Source organism: Schistocerca americana, chromosome 5, assembly GCF_021461395.2.
Source record: "Schistocerca americana isolate TAMUIC-IGC-003095 chromosome 5, iqSchAmer2.1, whole genome shotgun sequence".
Lineage (NCBI taxonomy): Eukaryota > Metazoa > Arthropoda > Insecta > Orthoptera > Acrididae > Schistocerca > Schistocerca americana.
The window spans coordinates 692335409-692347511 of record NC_060123.1 but is presented as its reverse complement, the minus strand read 5'-3'; positions in this window follow the sequence as shown (position 1 = coordinate 692347511).

Sequence of the window (12103 nt, the reverse complement as noted above, 5' to 3'; positions counted from 1 at the left end):
GGTTTACTGTATACCTTGAACCTTCTTATTGACGATGAAACGCAGAAATTGCATCCGAATTTAACACAAAAGGCACAATGCCGACTTAAGTACAAGCGTACTGACACTCATATTTTCTATGATTTGAACTTTTCTTGTGAGTCCAGTTTTAGATTCCGATGATTCCCTTCAGGTTTACTGTATCCCTTGGACCTTCTTATTGACGATGAAACACAGAAATTGCATCCGAATTTAATACAAAAGGCACAATGCCGACTTAAGTACAAGAGGACTGACACTCTAACTTTCTATGATTTGAACCGCTCCTGTGAGTCCAGTTTTAGATTCCGATGCTTCACTTCAGGTTTACTGTATACCTTGGAGCTTCTTATTGACGATGAAACACAGAAATTGCATCCGAATTTAATACAAAAGGCACAATGCCGACTTAAGTTCAAGAGGACTGACACTCTAACTTTCTATGATTTGAACCTCTCCTGTGAGTCCAGTTTTAGATTCCGTTGCTGCACTTAAGGTTTACTCTGTCTATTGGACCTTCTTCTTGACGATGAAACACAGAAATTGCATCGGAATTTAATACAAAAAGCACAATGCCGTATTAAGTACAAGAGGACTGATACTCTAACTTTCTATGATTTGAACCTCTCCTGTGAGTCCAGCTTTAGACTCCAATGCTTCACTTAGGGTTTACTGTATCCGTTGAACCCTCTTATTGACGATGAAACACAGAAATTGCATCCGAATTTAATACAAATGGCACAATGCCGACTTAAGTACAAGAGGTCTGACACTCTAACTTTCTATGATTTGAACCTCTCCTGTGAGTTCAGTTTTAGATTCCGATGCGTCACTTCAGGTTAACTGTATCCCTTGGTCCTTCTTATTGACGATGAAACACAGAAATTGCATCCCAATTTAATACAATTGGCACAATGACGACTTAAGTACAAGAGGACTGACACTCTAACTTTCTATGATTTGAACCTCTCCTGTGAGTCCAGGTTTAGATTCCGATGCTTAACTTCGGGTTTACAGTATAACTTGGACCTTCTTATTGACGATGAAACACAGAAATTGCATCCGATTTTAATACAAAAGGCACAATGCCGACTTAAGTACAAGAGGACTGATACTATAACTTTCTATGATTTGAACCTCTCCTGTGAGTCCAGTTTTAGATTCCGATGCTTCACTTCAGGTTTACTGTATCCCTTGGGCCTTCGTATTCACGATGAAACACAGAAATTGCATCCGAATTTGATACAAAAGGCACAATGACGACTTAAGTACAAGAGGGCTGACACTCTAACATTCTATGATTTGAACCTCTGCTGTGAGTCCAGTTTTAGATTCCGATGCTTCACTTCAGGTTTACTGTATCCCTTGGACTTTCTTATTGACGATGAAACACAGAAATTGCATCCGAATTTAATACAAAAGGCACAATGCCGACTTAAGTACAAGAGGACTGACACTCTAACTTTCTGTGATTTGAACCTCTCCTGTGAGTCCTGTTTCAGATTCCGATTCTTCAATTCAGGTTTACTGTATCCCTTGGACCTTCTTATTGACGGTGAAACACAGATATTGCATCCAAATTTAACACAAATTGCACAATGCCGACTTAAGTACAAGAGGACTGCCACTCTAACTTTCTATGATTTGAACCGCTCCTGTGAGTTCAGTTTTAGATTCTGATGCTTCACTTCAGGTTTACTGTATACCTTGGACCTTCTTATTGACGATGAAACACAGAAATTACATCCGAATGTAATACAAAAGGCACAATGCCGACTTAAGTACAAGAAGACTGACACTCTAACTTTCTATGATTTGAACTTCTCCTGTGAGTCCAGTTTTAGATTCCGATGCTTCACTTTTGGTTTACTGTATTTCTTGGACCTTCTAATTAACGATGAAACGCAGAAATTGCATCCGAATTTAATACAAAAGGCACAATGCCGACTTAAGTACAAGACGACTGACACTCCAACTTTCTATGATTTGAACCTCTGCTGTGAGTCCAGTTTTAGATTCCGATGCTTCACTTCAGGTTTACTGTATCCCTTGGACCTTCTTATTGACGATGAAACACAGAAATTGCATCCGAAATTAATACAAAAGACACAATGCCGACTTATGTACAAGAAGACTGACACTCTAACTTTCTATGATTTGAACCGCTCCTGTGAGTCCAGTTTTAGATTACGATGCTTCACTTCACGTTTACTGTATACCTTGGACCTTCTTATTGACGATGAAACACAGAAATTGCATCCGAATTTAATACAAAAGGCACAATGCCGACATAAGTACAAGATGACTGACACTCTAACTTTCTGTGATTTGAACCTCTCCTGTGAGTTCAGTTTTAGATTCCGAAGCTTCACTTCAGGTTTACTGTATCCCTTGGACCTTCTTATTGACGGTGAAACACAGAAATTGCATCCGATTTTAATACAAAAGGCACAATGCCGACTTAAGTACAAGAGGACTGATACTATAACTTTCTATGATTTGAACCTCTCCTGTGAGTCCAGTTTTAGATTCCGATGCTTCACTTCAGGTCTACTGTATCCCTTGGATCTTCTTATTGACGATGATACACAGAAATTGCATCCGAATTTAATACAATTGGCACAATGCCGACTTAAGTACAAGAGGACTGACACTCTAACATTCTATGATTTGAACCTCTCCTGTGAGTCCAGTCTTAGATTTCGATGCTTCACTCCAGGTTTACAGTATACTTTGGACCTTCTTATTGACGATGAAACATTAAAATTGCATCCGAAATTAATACAAAAGACACAATGCCAACTTAAGTACAAGAGGACAGACACTCTAACTTTCTATGATTTGAACCTCTGCTGTGAGTCCAGTTTTAAATTCCGATGCTTCACTTCAGGTTTACTGTATCCCTTGGACCTTCTTATTGACGATGAAACACAGAAATTGCATCCGAATGAAATACAAAAGGCACAATGGCGACTTAAGACCAAGAGGACTGACACTCTAACTTTCTATGATTTGAACCTTTCCTGTGAGTCCAGTTTTAGATTCCGATGCTTCACTTCAGGTTTACTGTATCCCTTGGACCTTCTTATTGACGATGAAACACAGAAATTGCATCCGATTTTAATACAAAAGGCACAATGCCGACTTAAGTACAAGTGGACTGATACTATAACTTTCTATGATTTGAACCTCTCCTGTGAGTCCAGTTTTAGATTCCGATGCTTCACTTCAGGTCTACTGTATCCCTTGGACCTTCTTATTGACGATGATACACAGAAATTGCATCCGAATTTAATACAATTGGCACAATGCCGACTGAAGTACAAGTGGACTGACACTCTAACATTCTATGATTTGAACCTCTCCTGTGAGTCCAGTCTTAGATTTCGTTGCTTCACTCCAGGTTTACAGTATACTTTGGACCTTCTTATTGACGATGAAACATTAAAATTGCATCCGAAATTAATACAAAAGACACAATGCCAACTTAAGTACAAGAGGACAGACACTCTAACTTTCTATGATTTGAACCTCTGCTGTGAGTCCAGTTTTAAATTCCGATGCTTCACTTCAGGTTTACTGTATCCCTTGGACCTTCATATTGACGATGAAACACAGAAATTGCATCCGAATGAAATACAAAAGGCACAATGGCGACTTAAGTACAAGAGGACTGACACTCTAACTTTCTATGATTTGAACCTTTCCTGTGAGTCCAGTTTTAGATTCCGATGCTTCATTTCAGGTTTACTGTATCCCTTGGACCTTCTTATTGACGATGAAACGCAGAAATTGCATCCGAATTTAACACAAAAGGCACAATGCCGACTTAAGTACAAGCGTACTGACACTCATATTTTCTATGATTTGAACTTTTCTTTGTGAGTCCAGTTTTAGATTCCGATGATTCACTTCAGGTTTACTGTATCCCTTGGACCTTCTTATTGACGATGAAACACAGAAATTGCATCCGAATTTAATACAAAAGGCACAATGCCGACTTAAGTACAAGAGGACTGACACTCTAACTTTCTATGATTTGAACCGCTCCTGTGAGTCCAGTTTTAGATTCCGATGCTTCACTTCAGGTTTACTGTATACCTTGGAGCTTCTTATTGACGATGAAACACAGAAATAGCTTCCGAATTTAATACAAAAGGCACAATGCCGACTTAAGTTCAAGAGGACTGACACTCTAACTTTCTATGATTTGAACCTCTCCTGTGAGTCCAGTTTTAGATTCCGTTGCTGCACTTAATTTTTACTCTGTCTATTGGACCTTCTTCTTGACGATGAAACACAGAAATTGCATCGGAATTTAATACAAAAGGCACAATGCCGTCTTAAGTACAAGAGGACTGACACTCTAACTTTCTGTGATTTGAACCTCTCCTGTGAGTTCAGTTTTAGATTCCGAAGCTTCACTTCAGGTTTACTGTATCCCTTGGACCTTCTTATTGACGATGAAACACAGAAATTGCATCCGAATGAAATACAAAAGGCACAATGGCGACTTAAGTACAAGAGGACTGACACTCTAACTTTCTATGATTTGAACCTTTCCTGTGAGTCCAGTTTTAGATTCCGATGATTCATTTCAGGTTTACTGTATCCCTTGGACCTTCTTATTGACGATGAAACACAGAAATTGCATCCGAAATTAATACAAAAGACACAATGCCGACTTATGTACAAGAAGACTGACACTCTAACTTTCTATCATTTGAACCGCTCCTGTGAGCCCAGTTTTAGATTACGATGCTTCCCTTCACGTTTACTGTATACCTTGGACCTTCTTATTGACGATGAAACACAGAAATTGCATCCGAATTTAATACAAAAGGCACAATGCCGACATAAGTACAAGATGACTGACACTCTAACTTTCTGTGATTTGAACCTCTCCTGTGAGTTCAGTTTTAGATTCCGAAGCTTCACTTCAGGTTTACTGTATCCCTTGGACCTTCTTATTGACGATGAAACACAGAAATTGCATCCGAATGAAATACAAAAGGCACAATGGCGACTTAAGTACACGAGGACAGACACTCCAACCTTCTATGATTTGAACCTCTCCTGTGGGTCCAGTATTAAATTCCGATGCTTCACTTCAGGTTTACTGTATCCCTTGGACCTTCTTATTGACGATGAAACACAGATATTGCATCCGAATTTAATACAATTGGCACAATGCCGACTTAAGTACACGAGCACTGACACTCTAATTTTCTATGATTTGAACCTCTCCTGTGAGTCCAGTTTTAGATTCCGATGCTTCACTTCAGGTCTACTGTATCCCTTGGACCTTCTTATTGACGATGATACACAGAAATTGCATCCGAATTTAATACAATTGGCACAATGCCGACTTAAGTACAAGAGGACTGACACTCTAACATTCTATGATTTGAACCTCTCCTGTGAGTCCAGTCTTAGATTTCGTTGCTTCACTCCAGGTTTACAGTATACTTTGGACCTTCTTATTGACGATGAAACATTAAAATTGCATCCGAAATTAATACAAAAGACACAATGCCAACTTAAGTACAAGAGGACAGACACTCTAACTTTCTATGATTTGAACCTCTGCTGTGAGTCCAGTTTTAAATTCCGATGCTTCACTTCAGGTTTACTGTATCCCTTGGACCTTCATATTGACGATGAAACACAGAAATTGCATCCGAATGAAATACAAAAGGCACAATGCCAACTTAAGTACACGAGGACAGACACTCCAAACTTCTATGATTTGAACCTCTCCTGTGGGTCCAGTATTAAATTCCGATGCTTCACTTCAGGTTTACTGTATCCCTTGGACCTTCTTATTGATGATGAAACACAGATATTGCATCCGAATTTAATACAATTGGCACAATGCCGACTTAGGTACAAGAGCCCTGACACTCTAACTTTCTATGATTTGAACCTCTCCTGTGAGTCCAGTCTTAGATTCCGATGCTTCACTCCAGGTTTACAGAATACCTTGGACCTTCTTATTGACGATGAAACACAGAAACTGCATCTGAATTTAATAAAAAAGGCACAATGCCGACATAAGTACAAGAATACTGACACTCTAACTTTCTATGCTTTGAACCTCTCCTGTGAGTCCAGTTTCAGACTCAGATGCTTCACTTCAGGTTTACTGTATACCTTGAACCTTCTTATTGACGATGAAACGCAGAAATTGCATCCGAATTTAACACAAAAGGCACAATGCCGACTTAAGTACAAGCGTACTGACACTCATATTTTCTATGATTTGAACTTTTCTTTGTGAGTCCAGTTTTAGATTCCGATGATTCACTTAAGGTTTACTGTATCCCTTGGACCTTCTTATTGACGATGAAACACAGAAATTGCATCCGAATTTAATACAAAAGGCACAATGCCGACTTAAGTACAAGAGGACTGACACTCTAACTTTCTATGATTTGAACCGCTCCTGTGAGTCCAGTTTTAGATTCCGATGCTTCACTTCAGGTTTACTGTATACCTTGGAGCTTCTTATTGACGATGAAACACAGAAATTGCTTCCGAATTTAATACAAAAGGCACAATGCCGACTTAAGTTCAAGAGGACTGACACTCTAACTTTCTATGATTTGAACCTCTCCTGTGAGTCCAGTTTTAGATTCCGTTGCTGCACTTAATTTTTACTCTGTCTATTGGACCTTCTTCTTGACGATGAAACACAGAAATTGCATCGGAATTTAATACAAAAGGCACAATGCCGTCTTAAGTACAAGAGGACTGACACTCTAACTTTCTATGATTTGAACCTCTCCTGTGAGGCCAGCTTTAAACTCCAATGCTTCACTTAGGGTTTACTGTATCCGTTGGACCCTCTTATTGACGATGAAACACAGAAATTGCATCCGAATTTAATACAAATGGCACAATGCCGACTTAAGTACAAGAGGACTGACACTCTAACTTTCTATGATTTGAACCTCTCCTGTGAGTTCAGTTTTAGATTTCGATGCTTCACTTCAGGTTTAGTGTATCCCTTGGTCCTTCTTATTGACGATGAAACACAGAAATTGCATCCCAATTTAATACAATTGGCACAATGACGACTTAAGTACAAGAGGACTGACACTCTAACTTTCTATGATTTGAACCTCTCCTGTGAGTCCAGGTTTAGATTCCGATGCTTCACTTCGGGTTTACAGTATAACTTGGACCTTCTTATTGACGATGAAACACAGAAATTGCATCCCATTTTAATACAAAAGGCACAATGCCGACTTAAGTACAAGAGGACTGATACTATAACTTTCTATGATTTGAACCTCTCCTGTGAGTCCAGTTTTAGATTCCGATGCTTCACTTCAGGTTTACTGTATCCCTTGGGCCTTCGTATTCACGATGAAACACAGAAATTGCATCCGAATTTGATACAAAAGGCACAATGACGACTTAAGTACAAGAGGGCTGACACTCTAACATTCTATGATTTGAACCTCTGCTGTGAGTCCAGTTTTAGATTCCGATGCTTCACTTCAGGTTTACTGTATCCCTTGGACTTTCTTATTGACGATGAAACACAGAAATTGCATCCGAATTTAATACAAAAGGCACAATGCCGACTTAAGTACAAGAGGACAGACACTCTAACTTTCTATGATTTGAACCTCTCCTGTGAGTCCTGTTTCAGATTCCGATTCTTCAATTCAGGTTTACTGTATCCCTTGGACCTTCTTATTGACGGTGAAACACAGATATTGCATCCAAATTTAACACAAATTGCACAATGCCGACTTAATTACAAGAGGACTGCCACTCTAACTTTCTATGATTTGAACCTCTCCTGTGAGTCCAGTTTTAGATTCCGATGCTTCACTTCAGGTTTACTGTATCAGTTGGACCTCCTTATCGACGATGAAACACAGAAATTGCATCCGAATTTAATACAAAAGGCACAATGCCGACTTAAGTACAAGAGGACTGACACTCTAACTTTCTATGATTTGAACCTCTCCTGTGAGTCTAGTTTTAGATTCCGATGCTTCACTTTTGGTTTACTGTATTTCTTGGACCTTCTAATTAACGATGAAACGCAGAAATTGCATCCGAATTTAATACAAAAGGCACAATGCCGACTTAAGTACAAGACGACTGACACTCCAACTTTCTATGATTTGAACCTCTGCTGTGAGTCCAGTTTTAGATTCCGATGCTTCACTTCAGGTTTACTGTATCCCTTGGACCTTCTTATTGACGATGAAACACAGAAATTGCATCCGAAATTAATACAAAAGACACAATGCCGACTTATGTACAAGAAGACTGACACTCTAACTTCCTATGATTTGAACCGCTCCTGTGAGTCCAGTTTTAGATTACGATGCTTCACTTCACGTTTACTGTATACCTTGGACCTTCTTATTGACGATGAAACACAGAAATTGCATCCGAATTTAATACAAAAGGCACAATGCCGACATAAGTACAAGATGACTGACACTCTAACTTTCTATGATTTGAACCTCTCCTGTGAGTTCAGTTTTAGATTCCGAAGCTTCACTTCAGGTTTACTGTATCCCTTGGACCTTCTTATTGACGGTGAAACACAGAAATTGCATCCGATTTTAATACAAAAGGCACAATGAAGACTTAAGTACAAGAGGACTGATACTATAACTTTCTATGATTTGAACCTCTCCTGTGTGTCCAGTTTTAGATTCCGATGCTTCACTTCAGGTCAACTGTATCCCTTGGACCTTCTTATTGACGATGATACACAGAAATTGCATCCGAATTTAATACAATTGGCACAATGCCGACTTAAGTACAAGAGGACTGACACTCTAACATTCTATGATTTGAACCTCTCCTGTGAGTCCAGTCTTAGATTTCGATGCTTCACTCCAGGTTTACAGTATACTTTGGACCTTCTTATTGACGATGAAACATTAAAATTGCATCCGAAATTAATACAAAAGACACAATGCCAACTTAAGTACAAGAGGACAGACACTCTAACTTTCTATGATTTGAACCTCTGCTGTGAGTCCAGTTTTAAATTCCGATGCTTCACTTCAGGTTTACTGTATCCCTTGGACCTTCTTATTGACGATGAAACACAGAAATTGCATCCGAATGAAATACAAAACTCACAATGGCGACTTAAGACCAAGAGGACTGACACTCTAACTTTCTATGATTTGAACCTTTCCTGTGAGTCCTGTTTTAGATTCCGATGCTTCACTTCAGGTTTACTGTATCCCTCGGACCTTCTTATTGACGATGAAACATTGAAATTGCATCCGAAATTAATACAAAAGACACAATGCCAACTTAAGTACACGAGGACAGACACTCCAACCTTCTATGATTTGAACCTCTCCTGTGGGTCCAGTATTAAATTCCGATGCTTCACTTCAGGTTTAGTGTATCCCTTGGACCTTCTTATTGACGATGAAACACAGATATTGCATCCGAATTTAATACAATTGGCACAATGCCGACTTAAGTACACGAGCACTGACACTCTAATTTTCTATGATTTGAACCTCTCCTGTAAGTCAAGTCTTAGATTCCGATGCTTCACTCCAGGTTTACAGTATACCTTGGACCTTCTTATTGACGATGAAACACAGAAATTGCATCCGAATTTAATACAAAAGGCACAATGCCGACTTAAGTACAAGATTACTACACTCTAACTTTCTATGCTTTGAACCTCTCCTGTGAGTCCAGTTTTAGACTCAGATGCTTCACTTCAGGTTTACTGTATCCCTGCGACCTTCTTATTGACGATGAAACACATAAATTGAATCCGAATTTAATACAATTGGCACAATGCCGACTTAGGTACAAGAGCCCTGACACTCTAACTTTCTATGATTTGAACCTCTCCTGTGAGTCCAGTCTTAGATTCCGATGCTTCACTCCAGGTTTACAGTATACCTTGGACCTTCTTATTGACGATGAAACACAGAAATTGCATCTGAATTTAATACAAAAGGCACAATGCCGACTTAAGTACAAGAATACTGACACTCTAACTTTCTATGCTTTGAACCTCTCCTGTGAGTCCAGTTTCAGACTCAGATGCTTCACTTCAGGTTTACTGTATACCTTGAACCTTCTTATTGACGATGAAACGCAGAAATTGCATCCGAATTTAACACAAAAGGCACAATGCCGACTTAAGTACAAGCGTACTGACACTCATATTTTCTATGATTTGAACTTTTCTTGTGAGTCCAGTTTTAGATTCCGATGATTCACTTCAGGTTTACTGTATCCCTTGGACCTTCTTATTGACGATGAAACACAGAAATTGCATCCGAATTTAATACAAAAGGCACAATGCCGACTTAAGTACAAGAGGACTGACACTCTAACTTTCTATGATTTGAACCGCTCCTGTGAGTCCAGTTTTAGATTCCGATGCTTCACTTCAGGTTTACTGTATCCCTTGGTCCTTCTTATTGACGATGAAACACAGAAATTGCATCCCAATTTAATACAATTGGCACAATGACGACTTAAGTACAAGAGGACTGACACTCTAACTTTCTATGATTTGAACCTCTCCTGTGAGTCCAGGTTTAGATTCCGATGCTTCACTTCGGGTTTACAGTATAACTTGGACCTTCTTAATGACGATGAAACACAGAAATTGCATCCGATTTTAATACAAAAGGCACAATGCCGACTTAAGTACAAGAGGACTGATACTATAACTTTCTATGATTTGAACCTCTCCTGTGAGTCCAGTTTTAGATTCCGATGCTTCACTTCAGGTTTACTGTATCCCTTGTGCCTTCGTATTCACGATGAAACACAGAAATTGCATCCGAATTTGATACAAAAGGCACAATGACGACTTAAGTACAAGAGGGCTGACACTCTAACATTCTATGATTTGAACCTCTGCTGTGAGTCCAGTATTAGATTCCGATGCTTCACTTCAGGTTTACTGTATCCCTTGGACTTTCTTATTGACGATGAAACACAGAAATTGCATCCGAATTTAATACAAAAGGCACAATGCCGACTTAAGTACAAGAGGACTGACACTCTAACTTTCTGTGATTTGAACCTCTCCTGTGAGTCCAGTTTTAGATTCCGATGCTTCACTTTTGGTTTACTGTATTTCTTGGACCTTCTAATTAACGATGAAACGCAGAAATTGCATCCGAATTTAATACAAAAGGCACAATGCCGACTTAAGTACAAGACGACTGACAATCCAACTTTCTATGATTTGAACCTCTGCTGTGAGTCCAGTTTTAGATTCCGATGCTTCACTTCAGGTTTACTGTATCCCTTGGACCTTCTTATTGACGATGAAACACAGAAATTGCATCCGAAATTAATACAAAAGACACAATGCCGACTTATGTACAAGAAGACTGACACTCTAACTTTCTATGATTTGAACCGCTCCTGTGAGTCCAGTTTTAGATTACGATGCTTCACTTCACGTTTACTGTATACCTTGGACCTTCTTATTGACGATGAAACACAGAAATTGCATCCGAATTTAATACAAAAGGCACAATGCCGACATAAGTACAAGATGACTGACACTCTAACTTTCTATGATTTGAACCTCTCCTGTGAGTTCAGTTTTAGATTCCGAAGCTTCACTTCAGGTTTACTGTATCCCTTGGACCTTCTTATTGACGGTGAAACACAGAAATTGCATCCGATTTTAATACAAAAGGCACAATGCCGACTTAAGTACAAGAGGACTGATACTATAACTTTCTATGATTTGAACCTCTCCTGTGAGTCCAGTTTTAGATTCCGATGCTTCACTTCAGGTCTACTGTATCCCTTGGACCTTCTTATTGACGATGATACACAGAAATTGCATCCGAATTTAATACAATTGGCACAATGCCGACTTAAGTACAAGAGGACTGACACTCTAACATTCTATGATTTGAACCTCTCCTGTGAGTCCAGTCTTAGATTTCGATGCTTCACTCCAGGTTTACAGTATACTTTGGACCTTCTTATTGACGATGAAACACAGAAATTGCATCCGAATTTAATACAAATGGCACAATGCCGACTTAAGTACAAGAGGTCTGACACTCTAACTTTCAATGATTTGAACCTC